Source organism: Nicotiana tabacum, chromosome 15, assembly GCF_000715075.1.
Source record: "Nicotiana tabacum cultivar K326 chromosome 15, ASM71507v2, whole genome shotgun sequence".
NCBI classification, from domain to species: domain Eukaryota; kingdom Viridiplantae; phylum Streptophyta; class Magnoliopsida; order Solanales; family Solanaceae; genus Nicotiana; species Nicotiana tabacum.
In genome coordinates, this window is record NC_134094.1 from 131,138,050 (window position 1) to 131,145,425 (window position 7,376).

General features: G+C 36.8%; 1 pseudogene; it reads left to right on the forward strand.

The window, feature by feature from the left end:
* Nucleotides 1–2,049: 2,049 nt before the first annotated feature.
* LOC107811524 (late blight resistance protein R1-A-like) lies at nt 2,050–6,990 on the forward strand (annotated as a pseudogene).
* Nucleotides 6,991–7,376: the final 386 nt, after the last annotated feature.

Consider the following 7,376-nt stretch of genomic DNA (forward strand, 5'->3'; position numbering starts at 1 on the left):
CCTGATTATTGAATATAATACAACAACAACAACAAACTCAGTGAAATACACTAGTGGGGTCTGTGGGGAGGGGTAGTGTACATTGACCTTACTCCTACCTGAGAAGGCAGAGAGATTATTTCCGATAGACCATTAGATGATTCTTGAATATAGTAATTGCTGTAATACAGGTAATAGATAGTTCTTGTTTTCCTAAAGTTGGGGATGCATGTCCAACTTTAGAACAGTTCTGTTTGTTTTTCTCTGTAGCTGAAATTTCTTCTCTTGGTAATAAAAGTTAACTAAATACTAAAAGAAAAACTACCTTGATTTAACCCAAAGTGATTTGAAAGTATGTTGGATGTAAATTTCAAGTCCCATTGTTCAGTAAAACTAAATTTAGCATCTTTTAGTAAGTTTATGTAGTAGGCTAATTAGGTCAAAAAAGCTAAGGATATAGCCCTTGATTACATTGCTAGCAGCTCTATCAAGGACAGTACGTTCATCTACATCCTTGATTGTGTAATTTAGCACCTGTATATCCTTGTTCTTTCAGTTACTGTTTTCTTCTGTGATTATTCAGATCTAATGATTATTATACTGTTTCGTGAAGATCTATTTATTTCCATGTGAAGATCTATTTATCCATAGGAGAAGATTCCTCTTCCTTTGCTCTCTCTCCTTGCAGAAATCATGCAATAGGTCAAGAACATGCTTTGATCTTACCTCTAGAACTCCTTTTAGTTCCCATCACTAGATTTCTTCCAATAAGATTCCCCAAATAACCTTCTGCTATATTCCCCAAACTCTTGCCTTTGCAACTTTTTATGAATCCTTCTGAGATCCATAACCTTGTTAACTTCGAAACTTTAATCACATAGTCCTCTAAAAATGCTCCAAAATAAAGAAAGCAAGACCTCAGATGATAGGGTAAACTCTGATAACTTTGTTCTATAATGGCTCTTGAGTCATTGTGAATGTAGAGACTTAAAATTTTGGCCACTTGTTCCCAATATTCTTCGTTCTTCTCCGTCTTTGACAGAATACCATCCACCAAAGCAACTGAAAGAGGCAACCCTCCACACCTTTTTACTATTTGTTGCCCAATATCCATTAGGAGAGGGAACAACTTTCTTCGCCAAACACCTTCTTCTGAAGTAGCTCCAAACATTCATCATCGTTAAACATACGAAGTGGAACTGGATCACTTCATATAACGAGTAAAACTGAAGTCCAACATCAATAACCATAGTGTCAATATCTTGAAGAAATTCAAGATCTTTTATCGGCATATTGGCTCTCAAGAGGTTAAGCATGTTTTGAAGGATTGCCAAGTGATCCTCCAAAGCAACTCTCTGACTGGAATTACTATAAGATGTCAGCTCCACCAAATTGTGTACGATAGTCGAGCAAAAAATATCGTCAAGTTGTTGCAGACGTTCAAAAAGACTACTCTTTGAAGACAGATATTGGTTAGAACTAAGAAGACATCTCTCAGAAGTAGTGATCAAAAGAAACTGTGATGAACTTGAACTGAAGTCCATTGAGGTAAAGTTCTGCGATAAACTTGTTGACAAGTCAGCAAGGGATATCTGGGAAACAGTACAAGTTGAAGATTATCAGAATTCTGATTTTGATGTCTTTATCCAGGAGAGGAGGCCTTTATTCAGGTATACTACTGAGAAAATTCAACTAGTTCTAGTCTCATTTTGAAATTCTGTTAAATCAATTCTCCAATTTACCTAGCGTGGCGCCCTTTACTAATTATTCCTTTAGCTTGAAACTTTAGCTAAAGCTTAGTATTATTCATGTGTATTTTATTTATCAAAGGTAAAAGTTCTTGAAATTCTAACTACTATCAATAAAAAGATGAACTTTAGCAATAAACTAAAGGAGGACAATACAAGAAAGCCTATAGTTTCTCAATGTAAACAGTTAATTAGTCAAACGGCCTCCTATAAATGAAATGGAGGGATACTACTCTTTGAGCTATTAACTCATTGGACGTTTTTTTTTTTGTGCAGAGTATGAAAAGCTGTATCAGGGGCAGTTCACAAGATCGGTAAGTATTTCCTTAATTAGCTTAATAAATTCTGTAAAGTTATCTGTTAGTCGTTGCATCCATTGCAAACTAGTTTTCATAGTTTAACTACCTAACAAATTATAGATTCAATCATAATTTTATCAGTAGCTGAAATCCAGACTGAAATCCAATGAATAAGCAATAGCTCCCATGGTTATTCTACCAGAATTGCTAAAGCTAGAACAGTTGGACGTTTTATCAGTAGCTGAAATCCAGACTGTATGTGTTGCTTCTATTAAAGAAGTAGTCACTCGTCGAGGTCAGAGTCTGAGAGACAATGCTCTAAAGGGATGTAGAGAATTGATTGACTTCTTTTCACTGAAGAAGATTGCAAGAAATCGTCCTAGATTTACACGATATAGACCTGATATAACTTGTTTCAATTGACAGACTCTACAATCAGACAAGTTCATCAAGTAATATAATAGCTGGAAAGTAAAAGTTCTGTATTATAAAATTCTAAGCAAAGAAAAAAACCTAGCTCCATGTAGTATAAAATGTTAGTTTGTATGTAAAGGCTTAGTATCAAACATCAAAGTTGCTCTCCTTCCCCTTTTCAGTTCAAGTTCATCAAGTTTCTTTTAATCATAACTTCTGAGAAAAGAGTGAGAGATGTCTTCTAACCAATATCTGTCTTCAAAGAGTCATCTTTTTGAACGTCTGCAACAACTTGACGATATTTTATGCTTATCTAAAACTTCTATAGATACAATCAAGCTCGTTAAACTGGAATTTAAATTCCTGGATATTTTTCTAAGCTTACAGAGTTTCACAGATGAACGTGACATGCTAGATGTCACTCAGAAAGTCCAAGCTCTATTTGAAGATGCTCTAGTTGAATTTTCTGGATTACACCTAGCCGAGTACTCTGATTTCTGTAACTTTAAGATACAATACAAGATTTGGCTGATAAAGATGGAAATTAGAGCCAAATACTCCTTTCCTAGGATATCATCACTAGTTTCAGCCAACAAGGATGATATTGCTATTCCGAAATATGTGACAGTGTTCATTGATGCTGCGATCGATGATCTTCGTGATCTAATGATACTTGGTGATCACCATTTACTTCTTGATGTACCCGAAACCAAGAAACATACAGATCATGTTCTCAGGGAATTGATCTTTCTGCAAATTTTCGTCTACTTTGTTTCAGAGAGGTTCATAGAGCCTCAGAGGCAACATCTTAATTTCTTCACTCATGTTTTAACTGTGGCCGGCCATGCATCAATGCTTGCCTGGTTGTATTTTTCAGGCCATGGCCACGAAAATCAAGATGTGGCTCAAGGTGAAATCATGGTTTTGCTTTTCTTGCAAATGAAAATTAAGCCCCTTCAACCATGCATCCGCAAGATCTATGTTGATGTCTTGCAATCTTTTAAGTCCACGATACAACCAGGATGGTATCCCAACATCAGAAGTGATCATGCAATTGACAGTGAAGGCAGTTTTGTGGCAACTATTCTACACAATTTGGTAGACCTACCAACTAATAGTAACTCCAGTCGGATAGTTACTTTGAAGGATCACTTGGCAATCTTTCAGGAGATGCTCAACTTCTTGAGAGTCAATATCATCTGTGTGCCGATACAAGATCTTCAGTTTCTTCTTCGAGATATCGACACTGTGGTTATTGATGTTGGACTTCTGGTTTATTCGTTATATGAAGATGAGAAGGAGAAGGAAGACAAGGCACTGGGAGAAGTGAACCCTTCACTAGTTATTGATTTGTCTGGCAACATTCAACGTGTAAACACAGTGATCTACCTTACCATTCGGAAGACATTTCAATCTAACTTGCCAAGGATTCATGGATTAGGTTATGTTGATTTCCTTTTAAACAACCTGAAGGAGTTCCAACGCCGCCATTCAGATTCACTAGCTTCTGTCACGAAACAACTTCAAATAATCCAGAAGGAACTTGAGGGCTTGCAACCTTTTCTAAATGCTGTTGCAAAAGAGAGAAACAATGTCCTCAACAAAATTCAACTTTGTGTGACACAATTGATTGACAAAGCATATGAGGTAGAATACATAGTTGATGGTTGTATAAGCAAAGTCTGGTGCCTCGAGCGTTGGCTCTTCGATATCATAGAGGAGATTACTCTTATCAGAGCAGAGGTATCAGAGATTCAGGAAAAGAAAATGGTTGGCAATGCAATGAACACTGACATAGCTCATACATTATCAAATTTGGGAAGGACTCCAAGGATGAATGAAGAAATTGTGGGTTTCAAGGATGTCATAGAAAAGTTAAGAGGCCAACTACTAAAAGGCACCAAAGAATGAGATGTTATCTCAATTGTTGGTATGCCGGGTCTAGGCAAGACGACTTTGGCCTATAGACTCTACTCTGATAGGTTAGTCATTTCTCACTTTGACATTCGTGCACAATGTTGTGTCTCAAGTGTATTCACGTAAGGACTTGTTACTGGCACTTTTACGTGATGCTACTGGTGAGAATTCTGAATGCAGAGAAAATCGAGCTGATGAATTAGCTGATCAGCTTCGCTGGACTTTATTTTCCAAAAGATATCTTATCCTTGTTGACGATGTGTGGGAAGCCAGTGCATGGGATGATCTAATAGGCTGTTTTCAAGATTCCAATAATGGAAGTAGAATTATTCTAACAACACGAAATCATGAGGTTGCCAATTACTCCAGATTTCAGAGTGATCCCTTTCCGCTTCGTACGTTTAACAATGATGAAAGTTGGATGTTACTGAGGAAAAAAGTGTTTGGGGAAGAAATCTTCCCTCCTCTCCTAAAGAAAATTGGGCAACAAATAGCAAAAAAGTGTGGTCAACTGCTTCTTTCAATAGTTTTGGTAGCTGGTATTCTGGCTGAGATGGAGAAGAAAGAAGAATGTTGGGAACAATTGGCCAACAATTTAGGTCCTCACATTCACAAAGACTCGAGGGCCATTATAGAACGAAGTTATCAGAGTTTACCCTATCATTTAAGGTCTTGCTTTCTTTACTTTGGAGTATATTTAGAGGACAATGAGATTGACGTTTCAAAGTTAACATGGTTGTGGATCTCCAAAGGATTTGTAACACGTTGTGAGGGCAAGAGCTTGGAGGACATCACAGAAGGTTATTTGGAGAATCTTATTGGAAGAAATCTAGTGATGGTAACTAAGAAGAGTTCTCGAGGTAGGACCAAAGAATGTCATATTCATGACCTATTATATGATTTCTGCAAGGAGAGAGCAAAGGAAGAGAATCTTCTACTTTGCATAAAACGGTAATTTGCCAATTAGTAGTACTCTTTCGGTTCAAAATTGAAGTGCTTCAACTTATATTGCCAATTAATCTAACTTTACTAATATCTGTATTTACAGGGATGGAAATGCTAATCCTTCTTCCTGTGTTTACTTTCACAAGCAACTTGCTCATATCATGTCCATTTATGGTGACGGATATCCTATTGGAGAATGGAGCTCTAGTTTGTCACATGTTGGCTCTATAATTTTGCATAATGATGGCCTTGCATTTGGCAGTGCCTCCCACAATTTTCACAGTTTCAAGTTTCTTAAAGTATTGGTTTTGGAGTAAACTAGAATTGATTCTTTGCCAACTGATCTAGTTTACTTGAGGTATTTTGTTGCACGATCTCGGGTGTCGTCAATTTCATCATTCATAGCCAACCGTTGGAACCTTGAAACTCTGATATTACGCGGTAATTATCATGCACAAATTTCACTACCCATTTCACTTTGGGACATGGTTAAATTGAGACATATGCATATTACCAATTGCAGCTTCACCATAGAAAATGCAGAAGAATCAATTGAGAACTCCAAGAAACTTTATGATCTGAAAACTCTTTCGATTCCATGTTTTTCTTGTGTCCTAGAATTGGAATTTATTTTGAGAAAAACACCAAATCTTCGGAAACTGAGTTGCGAAGTCAGTGGTGTTGTGAACTTTCAATACTATGTATTGAATTTTCCAACAGGGATTGAAACGCTGGAGATTCATCATAAATTCGTCGCATCAATGTTTGGTACCCTCCCCTTTTGTATCTCAGCACCAAATCTCAAAAACTTGAAACTAATCGGCTTTTACCTGCATCCTCAGCACTCATCAGAAATTGCTTTGCTTCAGAACCTTCAGGTACTCAAACTACATTGTGTAAACTACATCAGAAAGTGAGCAATGACGATTTCCCTCAACTCAAAGTCTTGAAACTACAGCAAATAGATTACCTTAGAGAGTGGACTGTCGCGGATGATGCCTTTCCTAATACAGCAAATAGTACACTACTGAAAAATTCCAGTTACATACATTCAAAGTCTCACTTAAAACCACTGTAATCACTGTTGTTTCCTTTTTTGTCACTGAAGAGAGAGTGCTTTACAATACTATATAGCACTACTGCAACTTGGTATCCTCTAGCACACACTAGTAGGGTTAATACCAACATAGTAGGACATAAACCCACACTAAATTGAGAAATGAACCTGAGATATCGTCTTAACCAAGGCAGCATTGTGGAAAATGTGTGCTAAAGCAAAATATTGTACACAAACTGAGAAAGACCATAACTTTATCTAGACATTTTCTTCATGTAGGCTTTCTTCTTTAATTAGATTAAGTCTACCGCTACTGACTTAACTGATATCTTTTTCTCGGATAGATGATGGTGTTGTTGCTGTTGCTGCTGCTGGTGCTGATGATGATAATAGCGATGGTGATGGTAATGATGATGATAACGAGGAGGAGGAGGATGAGTATTAGCCTAACACTATTTGAAGATCATGAACTTTTAAGTTAGTGTGTTTATTTAATTTTATTTTTTTATAAGAAAACTATAAGCCCTTCCATTCATTAAAGGTTTCTGAGTGAAACAGTTGAATCATTTTTTCTTTCTTTAGGTTTATGGCTAAGTTGTTATTTGTGTTCCATGCTTACTACATGCCTATTTTACTTAGCGATAGTCTTTATGTTTTGAGAAAGTAGTCATAAATTGCTGAGCATTTCGCTTTCATAGGCTTTACCTTTGTGGATCAAGATAACATCCATGGACCATGGTTTACAATATTAGTGTTTTAATCTTCTAAGATTAAGCTATTAATAATGTAAGATAGTTCATTAGTTGGTTATTAACTTCGTAAAATGTTGAGTTTAACTGTGAGCCAAAATACTGATGCAATCAAGAAACTTTTCCAAGTATTTTAAGCTATCACGGATTCGAGTAGTGGAAAACAGCCTCTTGCAGAAATGCAAGATAAGACTGCGTACAATAGACCCTTGTGCTCCGACCCTTCCCCAGACCCCGCGCATAGCAGGAGGTTAGTGCACCAGACTGC